The sequence below is a fragment of the Eschrichtius robustus genome, chromosome 3 (genome assembly GCF_028021215.1).
Source record: "Eschrichtius robustus isolate mEscRob2 chromosome 3, mEscRob2.pri, whole genome shotgun sequence".
Classification (NCBI taxonomy): Eukaryota; Metazoa; Chordata; class Mammalia; order Artiodactyla; family Eschrichtiidae; genus Eschrichtius; species Eschrichtius robustus.
Genome location: NC_090826.1, coordinates 161,935,190 through 161,948,302, shown reverse-complemented (window position 1 = coordinate 161,948,302; position 13,113 = coordinate 161,935,190).

Here is a 13,113-nt window from a genome sequence, read left to right as displayed (position 1 = left end):
GAGGCACGAGGTCAGGGCTCGGGCCAGTCGCCGAGCCTACATTATTCATCTGTCCAGCTCCAGCCCTGGAACAAATATGAAGAAATGAAGTAGCTTCAGTCGAGGGGAAACAGTGTTGTTATTGTTGCTGGTGACAGTTCTATTTGCCAACAAACATAAAAACATACTTTGGAACCGGGAATGGGCTTGTCAGAGGGAACTTTTGTTCCATGTTTGGGCTGGGAGGCTTCCAGATAGGAATCAGGCTGGCATTTGAACTTCAGGAGGCAGGGAGAGAGCTGTGCACAACAGCCACTGACCCAAAAGCCTGGGCCATCAGCTGCAGTTTTCATCTGGGTGTTGTTTGCCGTCCATGTGGCTCTGTGCTGCCAACTGGGGTCACTGGCCTGCCTGGGTATTAGGGGGGAGCAGTGCAGGGCACGCAGTCCAGGATGATGGGCTTTCCACAAAGGGCATAAACAGACTTTGGATTCGGAGCTTTTGGAAGGTGGTCCTCACTCGGGGGCTCTGGGATAGGGAAAGCGGTCCTGATGCTGCAGGATTTATTTGCTGTCAGGCCCCAATTATCCCAAGACTCTTGGCAGCATCCTTAGGATCCTTTTGCTACATGGGATACTTTAGGGATAAAGCCATCCTTCCTGTGTCTGCTGGTGCTAGTTTAAGGTAGGTAAACTCATGTGGATGCCCATCTAGAAGGCATAATTCAGAGGGCCAATCTGCATATCCCCGCTACTGCCACATAATTCAAGGTGAAGGGCCTGTCCAAAGCTGTCTGGGGGCTACCGTCTCTCTCCACAGGTAAACTGGACTTACACTAGTACGGTATCTATTTGGAAAGAGGTAAGCTTGATGAATTACTACTGCAGTGAATGTCATTAAGACATGGTAGAACTGGAAGCACCCCATACATGTAAATTCACTGCTTCTCAATTAACCTTCCCCAAAGCCACGGTCTCACAGTGTCAAGTCTCACTTTAAACTTTAAATCTGGAAAGGCATCTTAGAGATGACACGGTCCAAAACTTCCATGTCTGTGCTGACGAGTTCCCTCCCAGGAGTAGTTCAAAGATGGTTGACAAACTGATGAGCCCCTTATTTTACAAGTAAAGTAACCACTCCCAGAAGGGCAGCGATGGCCCCAGTCACACACCTAATTGGCGGCCAACCAGGGGCCGGAACACAGCTGCCAACTTTCAGGTTAGTGCTGCTTCTACTCCTATATTGCTTCCTTGCATCTTAAAACCCTCAGAATTATTTTAAAGCCTTATTTTAATCTACAGATTGCTTCAGGACTACACAGTAACAAGCCAGATGCAACCGGAAGAGAGACCTCTTGTTTCCAACCCTCAGATTCATCTGAGTCTCAATTCCAACCACCAGGCCTTGTAAACCTTAACTGACTCTGGAGCTAAAAAGTTTAATTACCAGCATTCAGCCTCAGATTTATGGATATTTGCGATAGAGAAATAGAAGGTGTTCAGTAGAACAGAGGCCGACAATTTTTTTTTTTTTTCTGTAAACGGCCAGATTGTAAACATTTTAGGTTTTGTGGGCCATACATTCTCTGTCACAAGGACTCAGTTGTGTGGTTCTGGCATGAAAGCAGCCAAAGAGGATTTGTAGATGAATGATCACGGCTGTGATGCAATATGACTTTACTTACAAAAACAGTCTGGGGGGTGAGCGCGTGGGACGGATTTGGCCCTTGGGCCAAAGTTTGCTGACCTTCTGCAAGAGAAGAGTTGGTCTCTGACTTACTCTTCTGTAGCACATTCCAGATCTAAGCAATATACTCTTCATTTGTCTTTGAAGAGTATATTGACATTCAGGTGTCTCCACCCAACTTAATACATAGAATTAATTTTTTTCAGTCAGAGACTTGATAGGCCTAATTAGGTGATTGATTTGTGTGGGCCTCTTATGTTGCTGTATCATGCAATTTGAGCCGGTTAGGTAGGGTCAGTCAAGGAAACAAAATAACAAACCTCAGAGATGAGGAAATTGAGGCGGAGGCACAGGGATGGGAGTCTGAGCCCTTCTTTGTCTATGGCGTGCCTGGGGCTGTGTGATGCCAGGCACTGTTCTTCATCATCTCATTTAATCCTCACAAGATCCTGGGGGACTTTTACTACTATGCCAGTTGTACAGATACATCCTCAGAAAGATTAAATAATGAGTCTATTCTAGTAAGCAGCAGAGTTTCCCCTGTACCACACTGAATGTTCAATTCTTAGGAATAATCACCTGTTCCAGGGCAAGGAGGGCATATTCATAATCCGTACATGTTTAACTCCCGCACTTTCCTTAGTGCTCAGTAAATGTTTGTTGAATATTAAATGAGTTTTTGATGGGATGACAAGATCTTTTCATTGTAAATGTTTACCTAATGTTCTTTTTGAAAATAACCGTCTGCGGGAGCAGTCCCACCTTGGCTTGACCCAAGCTCTCAGCTATTAGGTGCAGGATTTCCCCTTTAGTGTGAACGACGACGACGTCAGGCGCGGGTGGAGGGCCTCCCCATCGCCAGCAACCTCCCCAGGCTGCAGCCCCTGCCGGGGGTGCTGGGTGTGGGAGGAGACGTCTGGGGGCGGGGCTCTGAGTTCCTTCCATGTTCCCACCTTCTACCCTGGCGGACAGAGGAAAGTCACAGATGCAAACAAAAAATGCCATTCAAATGCCATTCAGTATACCTCAAAGATATATTCTTTCTCCGAATGGGTGGCAAGTTTAGGGGTCTTCAGGCCAGCACTGTTGTGGGCTGCCGGGAGCTGCGGCCCCTGCCACGTGACTTTGGAGAGATGGGCTCACTTGGGGCAGTTTCAAGTCTCCTCCTGGGCCCGTCCCGGGCCATCCCGGAGCCCCATCCCGTTAGGGGAGGAGGGCAGCCGGAGCCGCTGCGTGTTGTCGGCGTGCAGGCCTGAAGGGTGGTGGCAACATTTCGGGTGGAATTGCCAGAGCTGCGTCCGCAGTGAGGACGGGGCGTTCCCCCTGATCCAGGGCCTCCCCGTGTGACGAACTCCCAAGACGTCTTTACACCCGGACCTCTCCACTTGGGGACCAGACCTCTGTTCATCCTCAAGGGGAATCAGGAATAGAGAGAGAGGGGGACTTTGGGTTCTGACAAGATGGGGAAGACGCACTGCTTTCGGATTTCGTCAGGGGAAGCCGTGGAGGAGGTGGGTGGTAAATTCCTGAACTGAGGGGACGGCCCACCTCCGCCTCCCCTTTCAGGAGGCCTGGCTGCCTGCCGGGAGGGGCTGTGACCGCCCCCCCGGCCCCCCATAACAGACTCACCGTCGTTGTATCAGTTTTCTGTCTGTAAAATGAGGACATGGGATGATAATTTCAAAAGAGCCTGGGGTTGAATGCTTGGAGGGTCAGGGATTTTTTTGGGGGGGGGAGGTAGTGATCTTATTTTAAAAATTTAATCATTTTGACGACTTTATAATAGAAAGGATTAATTCTTTGTCATATTTGGTGTTAAATTACCCAGTTTTGGTTTACCTTTTGATTTTTTTGACAAAAGGAGCAATTAATGTAGTTAATTCTAGAAATAGTTTCGTGATTTTACATTGCTTTCAAAGTTTTTTCTTTCCCCTACAGAGACCAAATATTCATGCATTATTTTTAAAGGTTTTATTCTTTACATTTAAGTTTTAAAATATTATTTTTGTTTTAAAAATTTGAAATTAGTACACACCCATTTAAAAATTCAACTAGAATATATGTGTCTGTATATATATATATATAATTTTCATGAGAAATTAAAATGCCACATTTACACCCAGTCCCATTACCTTCTCCAGAGGCAACTAGTGTTAACAATTGATGTGTGAATTCTTCAGACTTTCTTTAAATTTGTGGCATATGCATGTGCACGTGTATGTGGCATTTATTTTTACATAAGTAAAATGCACACACACATATGTATACAAGAGCATTCTACAGCTTGGTTTTCTTCACACAACACTAGCTCTTGGAGTTCTTTCCATGCCAGCACACTTAGCTGAACCTTATTCTTTTTAATTGCATGATATTACATATTATACATGTACTGTAATTTACACTTGACTTTTAAATTCATCTAAATTTTGTGTGTCAGTGAATGGTGTGAGATGAGGATCCAAATGTATTTCCCTCCCCCAAGCAGCTGATTTACCCAACAGCAACTCTTTCCCATGTATTGGGGTGGGGGCATGTTTTAGTTTATAGTCTGCTTTCCAAGTCGGCACAGTGGACAGTACTTTCTAAAGATAAGGATGGCAAAATGTGTACGCTCCTCCACGGTTAGAAAGTGCGTTCCTGTACGGGATCGTACTTGCATCTCACGGTGACTCCGTGACACAGGAAGTTATTATTTTTTAAATTTTACACCCGAGCAGGTGAGGCATAAGGTGTAAGGGGTGAGGTCAATGGGCCGCCCAAGGTCACACAACTAAGTGTGAGCTGTGGCTTGAATTCAGGTCTGCTCACATCCAACTCTGAGCTTTCCTGGCACCGAGGCCAGGACCAGGAGTTTCAGCAGTTCAAAGCCATGAAGATGGTGAGCGCCTCTACCTTCCTTCCTTCCTCTTTGCCAAATGCTCTTCTTCCTTCCTTCTTTCAACAATTATTTACTGTGTGACAGGCGCTGTGCTAGGGTTTGCCATACAAAAGCTTCAGAACTTTCAGAAGCTACTTATTCTCAGCTTCAGCCTCTTCACCTGTATAATATCTATGAGGTACGTTTAAGCCCCATGATTCTATAAAAAAGGCTCTTCCAATTAACCAGGAAATCAAATTCAGCAAACCACCAATTTCCTGAAGCATTTTGTTTAAAACTAAGGGTTTACTGTATTATTTTGAGAACTTAGGATCCCAGCAATGGAAGGGATTCTGTACAATCACTTGTTCTGTCTGGCCTCTTGTAGATGATCGATAAATTTTTCAGGAGAAACATTGCCTAGTCTTTCTGTCCCCCCCCATGCCCCCCCCCATTTTTTTTAAAAGGTTTAAAACAACAAACATTTATTATTTTACAATTTCTCTGGGGCAGGAATCTGCGCATGACTTAGCTAGGTTTCTCTGTCCAGGGGTCTCACCAGGCTGCATCAAGTCTTGCCCGGGGAAGGACCTATTTCCAAGCTCACTCACTGGCTGTGAGCAGGACTTGTTGGCAGATTCTGGCCCTCACTGGCTGGTGGCTGGAAGCATTAATTCCTTGCTCTGAGGACCTTTCCACAGGGCAGCTCCCAACGTGGGATACAACATGAGAACTGACTTCCTTTAGAGCAAGCAAGCAAGAGAAGGTGTGTCCAGACAGAAGCCACAGGCCTTTTGCACCTCACCTTGGAAGTGAGATCCCATCGCTTCTGCCACCGGAGGCGGGAGCATTGGGGGCCTACTGACTTAGAGGCTGCCGACCATTGTAGGAATCTCTGTTCCTTAGCCAAGGCCTAGAGAGGATAAGGAACTTTGCTTATACAAGTAGCAGTGGAGGAGCTGGGGGACAGCCAGGTAGTCTGGCTGTGGAGGTTGCTCTCAGCACTACTTTGCTCTCCTGCCTTGCAGTTGGAAGGCGGAGTGGACCCAGTCCTGTACTTAGAGGACAAGGGGGCGTGGGCTGCATGGGGAAACGTCTGACTTGGGCAGGCATCTCCTTTACGAAATGATTAGAGGAAAAGCTTACATTTGCTTAGGTATAGTAGGCTTTGCCTTAAAATTTGAACTACATGGAAATAGTAATGATTTTCCAAAAAAGGAGTGCAAAAGAATGTAGAGAAAAGTGCACCTCCCACACATCCTTTCCCCTGGTACTTTACCTTCCCTCTTCAGAAGCAGTCCCCCCTACCATGTTCTTGGGCATCCCTCCAGAGATATTCTATGCATGCACAAGCTGGTGAGAAGAGCCCTTCTTCTTCTTTTTAAATACACACATAAGAGTAAAATGTGGACACACAGAATGGGAGATGATAAGGACTCATCCAGTAATTATAAAAAACAAGCCAAAAAGAATCCTACAAATCAAGAAGAGACAGATGACCAACCAGATAAACCAACAAGAAAATGGACTAAAGACATTTTACAAAGGAGGAAAGCCAAATGGCCACTAGACACACACAGTGATGCCAGACTTCACCTGTCCAAAACCACAATGATACACTAGCGCATCCCACAGGATGACGAGGATGTGAAGGGTAGAAAGCACCAAGAGTTGGTGCCCACAGTGTGTGAGTGCCTCAGTTTCCCCACGGCTCCATCAGCACATGGGGTTGTCACTGCATCTTGTTTTAGCCACTCTCACAGGTGTCCATTCTAGGTTGTTCCTTTAAAAAAAATTTACTGCTAAAATTTTTTGAAAAGCAATGAATATATATCATGTGGAATTTCTGTTTCTTTGTGAGAATAAGCAGATTTGATCAGAGCACTTTGATTTCAACTCTGACTTATTTGTTTCAGATCTTTTTTTTTTTTAAGAAAAAAACAGGTGAAGCCCTCTGTGCATCCTTTCACATTCTGTTTCTGTTGGCTCAGAGGTGACAGCTTATTCTGAATTTGTTATCATTTCCATGAATATTTTAATGTTATTTCTATCCATAATAACATATAATACTGGTTTTCATGTTTAAAGCTGTATCTACATGTTAGCATACTGTACATATCATCAGGCAGCCTGTTTTTCTTCCCTTTTTTTAAAATTCAACATGATGTCTTTGAGCATTCTCTGTGTTAGTGTATATAGCTCTAGTTTATTCATTTTAATTACTGTATAGTGTTCCGTTGAACCACAGTTTATTTATCCATTATCTCGTTGATGGGTTTAAGCTGTCTCTGTTTTTCCCCTGTTACAAGCAGTACATCTCTGTGCACCTGTAGGAGTGGAATTCCTGAATCAGATGTGTGTCTCTAACACACTAGCCCTGCTCTTCAAAGGGCCTGTACCAATGTTCACTCCTGCTGCAGCCTGTGAAAGGCCCCATTTCTTTTCTCTCCCTCTTCACCAGCACTTAATGTTGTTAGCTTTCTTCTGTTTGCCAATCTGCTTGGTGAGAAATGGTGTTTCAGTGGTGATTTAATTGGCAATTTCCTGATTACCAGCTTGGTTAAGCATCTTTTCATTAGCCACTGGGTATCCTCTTGTGAAAGGCACATCCAATCTTTTGTCCATTTTTTCAACTAGATTGCTTGTCTTTCTTACTGACTTGTAAGAGTTCTTCATATATTCTAGATTTGCATCCTTTTTCACTTGTACAGATCACAAATATCTTCCCTCAGTCTGCACAGTCCCCAATTTGCCTTTTAACTTTGCTTAAGATGTCTTTTTTAGATAAAAGTTATTAATAACAACATAGTCAAATTTATCAATCTTTTTCTTTATGATTTGTTCTTTTTGTACCTAGTTTGAAAAGCCTTCCTAGTCTGAAAACGTAAAACTATTCCCTTCTATTTTCTTCTAAAAGTTTTGGAGTTTTGATATTTTTTTCACTTAGGTATTTAATCCATGTGTAATTACTTTAAAAAAATTTATATTAAGGATCTACTTTTATTTTGTTTCTCCAGATGAGATAACCTATTGGCCCAGTACCATTTATTAAACAGTTTATTATTTCCTTACAGATTCAAAATGCCAGTTGTGTCATATATCAAGTTTACAGATATGCCTGGGTCTGTTTCTCAACCTCTGTCTGTTCCTTTTCTGTTTTATTTTGTTTTGTTTTGTTTTGCCCCTTGTGCTGCTACCACATTCTCTTAAGTACAGTAGGTTAATAAACATTTTTAATATTTGATAGGCTTGTTGCTGTTCCTCGTTCTTTGTTTCCAGAATTGTAGCTGTTCTTGGCCTTTTGTTCTTCCATGTGCACTTTTTGATCAGTGTGTCAAGTTTGATCTAAACCACCAGATACAGAGAACTGTGGAGAATCTGTGCATAATTGACATATTTATGATATGTGGTGTTCTCATCCATGAATGTGGTCTAATTCTCCATTTATTCAGGCTTTCTTTTATGCCTTTTGATAATATTCTGTAACTTTCTTCAAAGGGTCTTGAACATTGTTAGAGGGAAACTTGACCTTTGATCGGGATTTCTGTGAGGAAGAATTTTCCCCAAGAATACTTTCTTCCTTCACCCACTTCACCTGGGAGAGATTTGCAAAGACTAACTCAGTTTAGCTCTATCCTGTTTTCTTTTGGGGAATAAGAAGCCTGTAGTGAGCAGGCAGTTTTCTTGTTCCTCTAAAGTAAGCTGTTTTTTGCTGAAAGTCCTGTTGAATATAAGTTGTGACAATAGCATCCTTCTCTCATTGCTGACCCCAGCGAAGACGTTTCAACATTTTTTCCATTAATTGTGATGTTTCCTATAGGTTTTTTGGTAGATACCTTTTATTTGTCCTTTTATTTCTAAGTTGCTAAGAATTTTTATCATGAATGGTTATTAAATCTTATAAAATTATTTTCTACATTTATTGAAATAATTGTATGCTTTTTCTCCTTTATTCTGTTTACAGGTGAATTAAATTGATTTTTTACTTGTAACTTTAAATTTTGGTGTGATTTAAAACTTACATAAAAATTGATTTGTACAAGGAATACTCATAACCCTTTACCCATGTTTACCAGTTGTTTACATTTTGCCTAATTTGCTTTATCATTCTATATATTCACATACATATATATATACATATACATATATGTTACTTTTTTTTTCTAGAACCATTCTAGACTAGATTGGAGATATTATAAATCTTTACCCCTAAATACTTCAGTGTATATTTACTAAGAACAAAAACATTCTCATATAAAACTGGAGTTCAATAATCAAGTCAGGAAATTAAACACTGATCCTTGACTGTTCCTATATGTGAATGTTAAACCAACCTTGCATTCTTAGAATAAACCACTATGACATGACATTTTATCATTTTATCTTCAATATATGTCATTGGATTTTATTGGTTTTCTTTTAAAAAAGAAAACATGTGTTTATGAAAGAACTTGGCCCTATAATTTTCTTCTTGGTAATGATCTTGCTCAGTTTTAAAAAGTTGGGAAGCATTCTCTTTTTTTTCCATTCCCTGAAAGAGTTGTAAACAATTGGTGCTATTTCTTCATTAAATTTTATAAAGAATTTACTCCTGAAGGAGAGAGAAGTTTTTAAATTTGGGATTCAATTTAATAGATAAAAGACTAGATTTTCTTTATTTTTGTATCCATTTAGTAAATGTTTTTTTAACTGTCATTTAATCTAATTTTCTAGTTTCTTGTCATAAGTTGCTCATAATATTATTCTATTATCTTTTTAATATATGAGGATATAGAGTTTTGTCCCCTTTTTTATTCCTGATATTTTTATTTGTGCCTTCTCTCTTTTTTCCTTGATTAGTCTTACTATGGATTTATTAATTTTATTACCTTTTAAGCAACCAACTTTGGTCTTGCTGTTTCTCTTTTATATCTTTGCTTCCCATTTTATTAACTCTTATTTTTCTGTTTTTATTTTCTTCTTTTTGCTTTCTTTGGATTTAATTTGCCACTCTTTTTCTTCTCTTAACTTCTTAAGATTGATACTAAGAGCAGTGATTTTCAGCCTTTCTTCTTTTCTAATATATACTTCTAAGGCTATAAATTTTCTTTTAAACACAACTTTAACAGCTTTCCATGGGTTTTGATATATACTATTCATCATAATTTCAAAATACTTTCTAATTTCTATTAAGATTTCTTCTTTGACTCAAATAATGTAGCAGTTTATTACTTAATTTCTAAATATATGTAGGGATATCTAGTTTTATGTAACTGATATCTAGTTTAATTTTACTACAGTCAGATAATATACTTTATATGACTTCTATGCTTTCACACTTTTTGAGACTTTCTTTATGGTAATATTGGTAAAGGGTGCAGGTGTACTTGAAAAGCATGTGTACTTCAGTTCTTAGGTGCAATATTCGAAATAAGCCAATTAGTTCAAGTTTGTTAGTCATATTATTCAATTCTTTTATATTCTTGGCAATTTTTTTCATCTTCTTAATCTATCAGCTAATGAGAGAGGTGTGTTAATATCTCTCTATGACTTTGGATTTGCCTGCTTCTCCTTTAGTTATGTCAGTTTTTGCTTTGTCTATTTTTGGTCTATGTTATAAGGTATATATAAATTTAAAACTGTTAAATTTTCCTGATGAATTAACCTTTTATATATGGCTAAAAAATTCCAACCTGATAATCTTTTTTTGGTGACTTTAATCAGATTTCATTTTTGTGATATTTTGTGACTTATGTTTTCCAATCTTTTTCTTAGTATTTTTTTTGCATTCCCCCTAATTCCTCTTGGGAAGTTGATTGTCCCAACTTTGTTCCTCTTGCTGGTTTGGAATTCCTCAAATATCTATTGATCACAATCACACCTACCTCCTTTTTTGGTATAATGGTAAACAACTCTAGCTTTACTTTTTAATAAAAAATTAGATTTTAGTTGTATTTTTTCATTCTCCATAGTTATAATTGATATTCTATCCATTTCCATACTCATCACTTTTTTTTCTTGCTTGCATACCATAGTTTATCTTTGGGTTTAGTTTCATTTTCTTCTTTCTTGCTAAAGAATATCTTACAGTGAGAATCTGTAGGGGTGTAAGCAGTTAACCTTTGTATATCTGAAAAAAATCTTTATATCACTTTCATTGTTAAATGGTAGTTGAGCTCAGTATAAATTTCTTGTTGATGCTTAATTTTCCTCAGCACTTTCAAGATATTACTCCATTGTCTTCTGACCTTTATTGGGGCTGATTTGAAATTTGCTGAGTGTCTAATTGTTATTTCTTTGTGAATAATTTTCCTTTTTATCTTGTGGCTTTTAAGAGTTTCTCTTTATCTGTGTGGTTCTACAGTTTCACTATGATGAGTCTAGATGTGTATTTATTCTAGAGAGTTGGAGAACACCTCTCTCTCTATATATATATATATGTGTGTGTGTGTGTGTGTGTGTGTGTGTGTGTATACTTTTTTTCTGTGTCTTACTGGTGAATTATTCAGTATTTCCTTCTAATTAGCATTTTTTATAGTGTCCAGTCTAGAATTGATCTCATTTATTGAGTTTTTTTTTAATGAATATATTTTTGTATCCTGGCCTTGGAAAGTTAACTCTTTTCATATATACCTGTTCTTCCTTTATTTCTTCCCTCTTCATATTTTCCTGTTCTCTTAAAATGAAAATTATTATTTCATTTGTGTCTTTTTGCATTATAAACATATATTTTTAAATTTAAAAAAGTCTTTTCTAGGCTGTTCCATAAAATTGATGTAATCATAAATGAATTCACATTTATATCCTTGATTTCATTCTCATTAGATTTCTCCTTTGGTTGGGGATTTTGGTTTGTATACTTATTGTTAGTGGGAAATTTTTGTTTATGCTTTCTCTCTCTCTCTCCACCCCACCCTCCCCTATTTTCCTCTCCCTATAGTGATTTTACAGTTGTTCAGAGCCGTTGTGATCCAGACCTCTAGTCCTTAGCCATTTCTACTATTTCAAGGCTTTATTTTCACTGTAATATTGGGGATATCATATTCACTAAATTTGACTGAGGTTCTTTGTCACAAAACCTTTTCCTTGTCTTCCTGTCTCCCTAGCCAAAACCCCAGTTTGTCAGCAGCTTAATTTTTCAGATTCCTTTCATCCCAGCTCTTGCCTTCCTCAATGAAAATGACTCTAGTTCCCCTTTCACGTGGAGCACTAGTAATGCCCTCATTCTGCAGGAGTGAAATTCTGGATCATCGCTACCTGCAGGCCTGTGGCTTCAGCTGCTGCTCACCACTTTTTGTTTCTATTACGGGGTGATTATTTTGAGGCCAGTTATTTTGCTTTTGTTTTGTTTCTTACCTGACATTGCTATGTCTTTGCAACAAAGCGGTGTGAGACACCACATGAACTCACTGAACTGGCTTGATCAGAGTTCTATCCTGTTCTTGAAGAGCTCCTCATCCTTCTTCAGTCAATGTCACCCTTATGGTCATGTAGTTCTGCATATGGCCTTGATGCTGGGCCTGGGTGATAATAGAAGACTCCTTCTACTCACAGCTCCCAAAGGATTTCCTGCATTATCTCTAAGGGACCTTTGCCTGGGAAAGGAGGTATCAGTTGCAAAGGCCATAAGCGTTCCCTGTAAGGGTGGTCCTGGAGGAGAGGGGGCCATGGGAGATAAGCAGTGGGCTTCTTCTCCAGGCTGCTCTGCTCCACTAAACTTCCCACAGAAAAACAAATTTTTAACTGCCAGAAACACAGATGTGGAAATGTTGAAAGAACAAGAAATTAGTTGCCTACATTGTGTCACTTTTTTATATTTCTTATGAAACTGTAAAAAACTCTCAAAAATTCCCAATTAGAAAATAGAAATGAAGAAACATTATGAACCTTTTTTATGTAATTGACTAGAATACAGAGTAGAATTGGAATTTAAAATTTCTTCTATAGTTATTTTATATTACTTCCTCCTAATGAATTTCCTTAAGGAATATTTGAGAAAAACCAGCACATTTAAATGATCTAACGTGTATATTAATTGGTTCATAACATTTCTTAAATAAAAAATTTCTAGTGAGTTTGAATTATAACTAAATCAGTACATTGTGTAGAACTGTTTAATTGGAACAAATCTAGATCAAATTTTTTTTCCAGGATAAAGCTGAACGTAAGGGCTGGTTCAGTGTAGACTGTCTCTTTATAGCCTGTTAACACAATATAGAGGCACATTCAATTTTGTGTGCACGTGTATGTGACTACAAGGGGTTAAAGACCCAGGTTCTCTTAATTCTGAGAGCACGTGGTGGCCAGCCCAGAGCCAGATTGAGCCATGTTAATTTCCCAGAAGATTTCAAAGAATTATCTTTTGAAAAGGGGAAGTTTGGCTAATAAAAACCAGGATAACCTCCGGCAGTCACATGGAGAAGAATAGAAACAAATTACTCCTGGCTTGTTCGACATTGTTGCTGGGGGCTTTCTCTGGCCAAACCATACTGCTTTGTTTTTCTTTACTCCAAAGAGGGAAGTTATTTCAGTAATGTCCTGGGAAAGGCAGGAGTACAAAGTTGTGCCAACTGTTCATCTGTGTCCTCTTTCTTAGGTTCAGCTCTTTGGGA